The sequence below is a fragment of the Diuraphis noxia genome, unplaced genomic scaffold, assembly GCF_037042655.1.
Source record: "Diuraphis noxia isolate RWA-SAM2 unplaced genomic scaffold, SU_Dnox_SAM2 contig0001, whole genome shotgun sequence".
Lineage (NCBI taxonomy): Eukaryota > Metazoa > Arthropoda > Insecta > Hemiptera > Aphididae > Diuraphis > Diuraphis noxia.
The window spans coordinates 63,853,146-63,864,108 of record NW_028301711.1 but is presented as its reverse complement, the minus strand read 5'-3'; the positions used below and the strand labels follow the sequence as shown (position 1 = coordinate 63,864,108).

Below are 10,963 nucleotides of genomic sequence, written 5' to 3'. Positions count from 1 at the left end.
TAAGATAAGATACATTTACAAACTGCGGCAATTTATTTTATATACCTTCTATATATACCTATACTAGTATTATATAGTACCTAAATCATTAAATACCTACCTATGTACGTACATCATTTAATTGATTATCTTGTGTATAAATTAGTATAAGGTAAATCCAAATGTACTTTTAAGTTTTAACGAAGCATATCGGTGAAATCGGTTCCTTACTTTTGATAATACTAGTTAGTATCTACTTACAAGTGGTAAATGTTAGTAGAGTTAAAAATGTAATATTTATTCAACGTGATGGAATTTACAACAATGTTTACCCAGGATGGCAAAACAATTAACAGTGTTAAACAATTTTAAATCTAAATTTAAATATGATTCAAAAATAAGTGGCAATAAAACATGCAAGGCCAAATTGGTCTTCAACAAGGAAAAAAACCTCTACTACAAGAAAAAAATCAGTTTTGGATTATAGTCATAAAGCAGATTCTACAATTGAACGTCAAGCAGTAGGTAATAATTCAAACGAAAAATATCTGAAAGCAATATAAACGAAATGCCATCGAAAAATTAATGAGAAGAAAAGAACTTCGTAGTTTAGGAAACGATACACAATTACTGACTAATGATATTTCATATTATATTCGTAGAAATTGATATAGTATAAAAAACTAAATATCACTCACCACTTCCCAAGAATTAATGAAGTACACGAAGTTCTAATAAATATGAATATTACGACTAACAAAAATGAAAACATTTTGCTAATAAATGATAAGGAAACAAGTATAATTATATTTACATGTTTCACAAGCTTTAAATGCTTATGTTCTATGGAAAAAGTTTTTATGGACGGAAAATTTCAGTTCTGTACCAAATATTTTTACCAGTTGTTTGTACTGAATGGCTTTAAAAATGGTATACGTTTCCGGTATATGCGTTGCTTCCAAATAAACGTATATAGACTTGTGAACATGTATTTAAAAAGTTACGAGATGCGTGTTTGACCGAAGGATTTGTACTTAAACCAAATGTTTTTGTAATTGATTTTTAAATTGGAATACACGAAGCGGTCCGTAGTATATGGCCGAACAGTATTATTCGTGGTTGTAATTTTCATCTCGGCCAAACGTGGTTTAGAAAATTACAAAATTTGGGTCTATCTAAACTTTATATTGAAGGAGACACAGATGAAGGAAAATTTTTAAATTATATTATTGGTCTTCGGTTCCTTGAACCTGATGAAGTTGAAGATTCGTTTGTTTTTGATTTAATTGCAGATGTGTCATCTAATAATCAAATGGTACAATTTTGCGATTATTTAACAGAGACTTATGTGCAAGACATATTCCCTCCTTCTTTGTGGGCATCGAAAATAGAAGTTATAACAAATAATGTATGAGAATCTTTCCATTCAAAATTTAACACATATATTTATCATCATCGTACATCACTATATAAATTTATAGATGCTCTACAGAATATTCAAGTTGACACATATATAAAAATTAGAAGTGCAGTAGAAGGGGTAATACAAAAAAGAAATAAAGTGACAACTCAAAAATATAAATTTATAAACGAACAGTAACAAATGAAAGAAGATGGACGAATTTTAAGAATTTCTGAAAAAAGTAAGTTTTAAAATAAACGACAAAATGTTAATTAAGTACTTATAGTATTATTATTGTTATTTTTGTTTTTTGATTTTACGATCACTATACGGTCTTTTAAAATAATTTTTAGTAATAATAATATTTTTCAATTTTACAGTTGGTTTTTTATTTATTTTTACGCCTAATACTCTATGAGTCTCTAGAAACTTCTATTGAGTATATTAATATCATAGGTAATGTTCATGTTACAAGATAGCGTATACATACTACATTCGTTATAGATCATGAAGTTAAGCCACCGATAACATACGTATCATAGCTGTCATAACACGTATTATATCTAATTAAACGATAAACGTTTAATATGTAGGTTATCGTATCGATATGTAAATAGGTAGTATATATAAAAGGTATGTAAAATAAATTTCCGCAGTTTTTATGATGTATCCTATCAGTTTTGTCGCAAATTGTATAATGTAAATTTTTTTTGCCACAGTTTACATATTATCAACTTTTAGAAAAAGGTTAATTTTGCTGCATTTTACCATCTCCCGATAGACCAATACCACTTTTTACCTATTCTCCGAAGTGAAACCAATAAATTTAATAATAACATTTTTGATCAAAACTACCTATGAACGACATGAACCGTCATTTTACAAAACCGATAATATTATATCACTAGGTTAATTTTAAACAATATTGACGATTTATTTAATTAAATAATAAACATAACAATCTTTTGTAAACAAAATATTAACTATAACTGCTTATAAAATAGATAATACGAGAACAATATATTATATTTTGCTGCGGCATAGCTTCCACACGAGTTTCTATCATTAAGGCCTGTAAATCTTTCTGATAGTAGTTTAAATGAATATTAAATGGCCATTTTTTTTTAGATTAAAATGTGCACACATATTTTGAGAATTTTAATTATTCAAAGTCTAACTAATTTTTATGTCATAAATATATAATTAATATTATCTACTTTAACTAAAGTGCGATATTATTATCACGATGTAGGATCAGAAACTACAGTGGCTCTAAATAAATTATGACAGTCGAACAATTTCAATTTTCGCAAACTCGAAATAAATATGTACATCCAAATTACGATTAAAATATAGCATTTCAACAGTTATTATATTATTATTATTGTTGAAGGTACGCAATGCATAAGCACTGCACGTCGTTAAATTAAATATTCACCTTGTGTCCCTCTCGCCATTATTGTCCATTGTTTGTTACGTGCATTTGGTTTTATTCTTCATAGGTATGCGCTTATAATGTACATACGCTTTATATATTATTATTATTATGTATATTACATATATTATATATTATATATATGTATATGTATATTGTATATTGTTCGGTGAATATTACAGAACTCTGCCAGACACCCACATCAATAATTATTATTGTTAAAATATACATATAGGTAGGTACCTACTTCCGTTGTACCTGTACAACCAGTCACGATATTAACGAAAACGTAATAAAAAAATTCACCAACTACACACACACACTGCTGTGTGACCTGCCCGTTGCGACCGAAAAAATATTATTAAATATTTAATTATCACAAAATAAAAATTTTTTTTTTGACTTTTATTTAAGTGAATTTTGAATATTAGAACCTCAAAACTTAGAACACCGCTTTTATACATTAATTTGGCATTTAGTGGTAGGCCCAAGCCCAAGTATAGTTTCAACTAAATTTACATTATACTACTATATATAGGTACTTATTAGTTTAACATACTCATTTTAATAGTTGGCCATGGAGTTTGTCAATAGTGAAATTTAAAAGCTTTTAATTAATTATCTACGTAGACTAAAAATTGCATTTTCATTTACAAATTGGTTTTTCAACACAACAATATAAAAAAAAATACCTACATATTATGACGTATACCTATACAATTTATGCCGATTATTGGATGTTCAGAATCTGTCTTAAGAACTTTAATAGTCTTTGTAATAATAATAAATATAAAATAAAAAACTAATTATTTAGAAGAAAACTCAGCCAACCTACTCGTGGTGTTTCTTGGATATTCGTTAATAGACTGATGTGATGTGGTAATTATTATGTGACCTTAACTCTTACTTGGTTTAGGGATTAGCCCGAAATTTGGCAATAACATCCATGCAGCTTATCCGTATTAGATCATTTTTGAAAGTGTACCTAAATTATTGTGATCAGGAACCCGAGTTCTAATTTAAAAAAACAATGTAGGTAATCTGAATCTTTGTCTAAAAAATGTTGTAGGTAGTTAAACTGAATCACTCATAAATCATGAGTACAGAAGTGTTTAACTACATAATAATTATGTTATACAATTGGTATATAAAATATTAATGATCTCTAAAATCGTTAAAATTTTCAGTTATGTTATTAAATGGAGGTATATTAATTTAACATTTTTTTATTTTTTAGTATGTGATACTAAATATATACCAATCTAGTCTCCTGAGTTCAGGACTTAAATAGCACATAAATTCATCAAAATAAGCGATAAAAAACGAGTATAATAATTCACTATGTGCAATAACATAAGCACTTAAAAACATTCAAACAAGCATCAAAAACAATCTGAAAATCGTAATGCGGTCTTTATTAGTTTTAAAAAAACAAATAATAATAAAATAGGTCCACTTCTTAAGAATATTAACGTTTTTTTTCTTCTTAAATTTTAAGGGTATTCTATACCTGTGTCATACCAAAGTAAAAAATAGAGAAAAACTACTGAGAAGTATTAAATAAAACCATTGAAATAAGCAAAAAAAAACTTCAAATTGTATGTTTAAATTGTATTAAAATGACATTTTTGGTACCTATATCATCTAATATGTTTATTGTCACGAAAGACTACTAGTTTGTTGCTGCAGATGATAAAATATTAGAGTTTAAATTTAATACTCGCCAAGCACAGTTATTGATTTTGGGTAAAAAAATATTATTCATTTTCAATACGCATATAAAAATAATATCTACCTCCCTACCATAGGACAATTAATATGCTCGTGTACCGAAGGACATATTTGTGCCTAATATATTGGATTTTTCTTTGCTCTTTTTTATGCTATACCGCGATTTATCCACCCTCGCTCTCCTCTCTTGGCGCCTATTATTATGTTTGTGTATTTACTTTATTGTTTTTTTCGATATACAGACATACGGCGTAGGCTTGTCCTATACATAATGTAGGCAGGTATTATAGGTAGGTGGTTAGTGGTTACGGTATGTATTATACATATCATCCGAAAGCTATAGTCGCGTCGTGAATATTATTAAATATTATATACATGCCTATTACATATTACATAGGTACTATATACCTACACTTACATCGCGTAAACATTCATTAGACCCCACGCCAAATTGTCATTTGGTTCTTTCGCGCATTCGGTTAGGACATGTCGGCCTATAATGTTGTGTATTTGTATATTTATATTATAATATTACAATATAAATTACCAAAATATTAACACTAGATGCACACGACATTATCGTCGCCGACGCCGACGGGAGATATTCAGATAATAATAATAATATTATTATTACCACACATTGGTAAGTTACATTATTAGTGAGGCCAAGCGCGTATCCTATTTATTTTTTAAAAATATTGTATAGGTATTAATGTATGTATATGCACCCACATGTTATTTAATAATATGTAATAGATATTTAGAATGTTTGGACATCAAACGTACGTTGACATAAGAATGTTAATTGTAATGAGAAATTATTTTTCGTAGACGACCGTGTCAGAGGTCATAATCGAGGAATTAAATATTGGTAACACCTTTAATAAATAAAACCTACAAAGATACCCTGAATCAAATGATAATATTATTTTTCAAAACACAAAAATGAATACAATGTGATAGGACCAGAGATGTATAAGTTATAACTAACCTTAATTAATTTACATACAAAATTAAAGGAATGGACAATTTAGTTAGACAATTAACTCAATGAACAAAAAGGTGGTTCGATTGTGGTATTACAGTTCATTTTAGGAATAACAGCCCAATGTTTGTTTCAAAAAAGAGTAGAAAAACAAGCTGGTGGAACTGTTTAAAAAATATTTAAAAATCTCAGTGAACACACAAACGTTATATGAAGAAAGGAAATAATTTTTGATGAAAGAGAATTGGTTTTAGTAAAAGTAGAAGTAAAATAAATACAAATTTTAATTTAGATTCAGGACCTATGTAAAATAATTCAAAAAAATGTCAATGATAGTAATCATTGGTCATGGTTAAAAATGTAAGTTTATATTTTTATAATACAGCTCATATATCATTATGATCTTTATAAGGTCTGTCTAAATAAAGATAATGTATAAGTATATAATACACTGGTGGTGGAGCGTCCATAGATATGTATAGTAGAATCTACGTAATTTATTATTCGCCGAAGTCCACGAAATAACAGTGTATAGTACGCGACTCAAAAGTCTAAATTATGGACAAAATCGCTGCACATCGCGTGTTACACTAATGACGTCACTATGTTTTGTAGGTATCTACTTATTCATTTATTATATATCAGTGTCTAGACTTACGCCAACCCTTAGACTTTTGTTTTGGGGCTATCTCCCCGATTTTTAATTGCGGATTTTACACGATTCCACCCCGCAACTCTTTCAAAATCCACCTTAACGAATTTATTAATTTAATATTGCTATTATTATTATAATGATAGCTTGACGGTCTTTCTATATCTGGTGTTCCAAGGTATAATATAATAGTATAATATTCATGAACACCACATAAATTAAAAGTACTTAAAGAAGCAAAATGAAATACATATTGGTATATTAAAGTAAACATGCTAGGTAATATTAATATTAAAAATACTTAGGTTCATATAGATAGGTGCTGATGTTATTAATTATATGGTATTTTTTTTAATACAACAGTGTTGTAACTAGAAACTAGCGAAGTGGAGGAAGCACGATATTGGAAATGAAATCACTAGGGCATAAGTTACTTTCTTTCATATACTTAGAATTAAATATAATTTTAAGAGTGTAATGTGGTAATGTCAACTTTAATTTCTACAAATTTTTGTTAAATTTGTGTTTTTGGAAAATGTTGATTTATCGAAATTAAAATTAGTAATCTTTTACTAGTTATTAAAATGTATATACTAATAGGGTAAATTGTTAAATATTGTTAAAAAAATAGATTTATTTTTGAAGTCAATAATTCTTTACTGCAGCACAGCAGAAAGGACTGCCTTCCAGGGAAGCATGCGAGCATTACGCGTTTCGATCCGCAAATCCCAAAAGCTAAGTTGGGCAGCAGCACTTTGCTCATAAGTTGATAACGATCCTTGGGGTTTCCCTTACAGAACTTTATCAGGGTGGCTAGGCAGACAGCCCGCAGGTAGGTATAGCGGCCATAGGACGTGAAATAGAGATCGCGAATCACCTATTTCCCCATAGGACAATCCTTAACTGACAACACGTGCTGATAGGCGGTCAAATAGATCCTATATTCGCACTCACTACCTACACTCACCTACACTCACTACTCATCAACTCATCACTACACTAACCTTTAGTGGACACTTTAGGATTTTCTCGGGTAAGGCGCTTAAAAAATCCCTGGCTATTGGGCGGCTAGTGCCTAACCTTGGAGGGCCCTCTCAATCCAAGAGATCGCTTCTAATGTTCGTGGTGAACAGTAGGCTATTGCACAACTCATCGAATTGGGCAGAAAAAGAAACAAAGTACAATATCTGTCGGCTCTTAGAGTTACGAGGCGTACCGCACCGTATCTGCTGAGGCAGCCTTATTTCTCGTCGGAACTCATCCTTGTGATCTTCTTGCTTTGGAACGCAAAAGACTTCGGAGCAAAATGGACGACCCAGACAGAGTGGGCTTCAAGGAGGATATTCGGAAAGCGGAGCGCGACACCCTGCTTAATGACTGGTCCAGTAGGTGGAGGCATGGTAAGAACGCAGACTGGACGCGTAAGATCCTCCCGGACCTGAAAAGATGGGTGGTGATACGTCCTAAAGACCTCCAGTTTCACGTAACACAGGCTCTTACGGGACATGGGTGCTTCAAGTATTACTTGCATCGAATGAGGCGCGCTCCCGATGTGGTTTGCCCCTATTGCCAGCACCCGACGGATATTGCTGAACATACAATTTTTTATTGTCTTCACTGAGAACCAATGAGGAGGACAGTTAACGGATTCATAGGCAACCGGAGCGTCATTCCAAGCGATGTTCAGGATTTGCTGTGTGGTCCTACCGACGTTCCGAGTGGCTTAAAGGATCGATTGGAGGCGGCCTCCAAGCGCGCCACGCAGGCCTTTTATGACATGGTTGGAAGTATACTCAGCTGCAAGGAGCAAGATGCGAGTCTAGCAGCGATGGAAGGAAGAGCCGCTCCAAACGCCTGAGTAATCAGGTTAATCAGAACGAGATACCAGGCCAGCGGGCGTGTGCGACACCGGGCCGAGAAAATGAAGTATAGACCGATTAGACTAGTTGTATGTTATTTTGTTATGTATTGTGATTATCTAAATGTTTTCATCAATAAACGATGGCAGCAGAGGAGTAGTATTGTGCAAACAGATCCTTCCCTGCTATCAGTTCTAACAGGAAAAAAAAGTGTCTATGAATTATATTAAACATTTTTTTTTCAAATATTGATTAGAACAAAAGTTATTTCATTTGTCAGTTCACCGTGGGACATCCTATAAACGTACTAGGCCACAAGGGTGACTGTGTAGCGTATCATAAATGCATTTACATTATAAAGAGCTTATATCTTACAGTATTTAACATAACATTAGCTACAAATTTAAATTAAACTAAAATATTTTGCAAACACAATTCTTCCCTACCCGACTAACTATTATTAAATTATTTAATAGTATTCAAAAAATTAAAACATGTATTATTAACTTATTTTAATCATAAATAAACTTAAACATCAAGCTAAAAATATAATTAATTAATAATTATTAAATTATAATCGTTGGTGCTCGTTGATTCATTGACTAGTCCCCCAAAAGTCTGCCAAAGACGCTACATTTGTTATACCTGGTGAATATAACACGGGTACTAAAATAAGAATACGATGGACCCACGCGTTCACTCACACGCACGTGGATACTTAAAGAAATTAATGGGTGTACCGATATTTGAATAATTTCGGGTTTTGAAGAAGCCAAAAAAAAGGGGTCCGTTGAAATGGGAGTTTGATATATAATTTAGTTGCATGCATGCTTGCATGCTTAGAAGGATCACGCATGGTAGTGCGCTACATAATTCACGAAAATAAAAATACATATTATTGCGATGCCATTGTCTGGTTATTTTCGTTATAACTCTTGAAATATTTAACTACACGTATGGCTAGGATATAATATATATATATATATATATATATATATATATATATATATATATATATATATATATATATATAAATATAATATTTTATTGTACATAACCAAGCCTTAAAATTGTAATGGTTTTTTGAAATTCATTTCCACCATATCATGCTCCATCCATATCGTCAACACTCAGTTTTTCACCAAAAGTTTCAAAAAAGTTTTTTTTTAAACTGGCCAATTTACCGATAACGATCAGACATCTTTGGTATAGTAATATAACTTTACTACTGTCGTGCTAATCCACTATTAGCGGTAACTGTAATTATTTTGTTAAAAATTAAGAATTTGGTGTCTATAAAAAGATGAACTCATTAAAAATTGAATTTTCTAATGAATAAAATCAATTACTAATTTCAAAGTTAAAACCTCAAAAATAACATTTTCAAAGAAAAAAGCGGGCAAACGAGTACCACTATGTGCTGTATATTTGGCATGTCCACAGTAATGGATGTGTATACGTGTATTTATAATTCTCACTATTTGAATTAATTTTATTGTTTACAAACAATCAGGAAAAAATACGAGTGTTCAGAAAAAGTGATACGTATACCATTCGATAATCCGCACTTCTCTTCAACTCTGAACCGTGATGCTTACCTATACGTCCTTATATATAATTTTACAATGTAATACCTTAGATGCATCATTTGCTTCATTGGCCAATTATTTTGAATATGATATTATCTATTATCTATTATTATTATTATTTAATTTAATTCTTTTTTGCCCCGTATTCGGTGGAACGTAAAACTAATATGTTGAATTTGAATTAAATGATAAAAAGATATCATTATATACGTAAACGATTCTGTGTGAAGAACTGGTTTATCAACCTATATTTAAGAATATTTTATGATATTTTTTGCGATTATATTTTTGCGACAATTTATTTTAGGACTTTAGGTACTAGATAATTTATCATGCAATACAATTTATTGAATAAATAATTAAAAAAAGTCAAAATATTTTGAAAATTTGAACATGTATTGAAAATTTTCATAAATAAAAAATAATTTATAATTTTATGATCACAAAATTCTCACTCGCGTATGTCTATCGATGAACTTTCAGATGACAACTCATGTTGAACCATCACACACGCATCACACGGGTAAGGCTTCTCTCTCATGTGCGTTTTCCGGTGTACTGGTTAGTTGATTGCTATTGGTAAACCACTTATACATATCGTGATAATATAACATATATTATATTAATATGTAAAAATCTAAATTAAAATTAAAAATTTATTTACATATAAGAAAACGGTGAAATCGAGTGCATATAAGGCAGTATAAAAAAACATAAAATTATTAAATCATTGTGTTATGATAAAGGAAATTAAATAAAAAATAAAGATGATTATTACAAATTGTAATGGAAAAATTGCATATAATACTGTTGAGAGGTGGTACGCCTATTAAATATAATGCAGAATCTCTTGAGATATTTAAAATAGTAAATTTCTGGTTTGATTAAAATTGAGGCTATCGAGCTTGAGAATTGAATATAATTTTTCAAATATGGATATACATATCTGCATAATTTTAAGTTAATATATATGCCCTTAATGTCAAGTACAAAAAAAAAAAAAAAATAAATCGTTCCATCTACTTTGCGTATGAAAACGAAAAGTTGCATTAACTGATTTTCGTGCGTAGTCATAGTCGTATAGGTATAGCCTAACTAGGTATTCAGTACCTACACATTATATACACATACAAATATACAATATAGAACAGTAAATACAATATTCGATAGTAAAATTGCGTAGAACTAACTTATAATATAATTACTATCTTATTATTTTGTGTGGAGTACATAACTATTTATTAATGCGGTTATAGGTTAATGTTGTGGAAACGTGACCCGAAGCAGTTTTCGTCACGGAAACAATATAATAATATTATATTATGGTTACT

General features: G+C 30.3%; 2 pseudogenes; both read left to right on the top strand.

Moving 5' to 3' along the window:
• The first annotated feature begins 288 nt into the window (after positions 1-288).
• On the top strand, positions 289-1,393 carry LOC149061256 (uncharacterized; annotated as a pseudogene).
• Positions 1,394-6,661: 5,268 nt separating this feature from the next.
• On the top strand, positions 6,662-8,042 carry LOC149061255 (uncharacterized; annotated as a pseudogene).
• Positions 8,043-10,963: the final 2,921 nt, after the last annotated feature.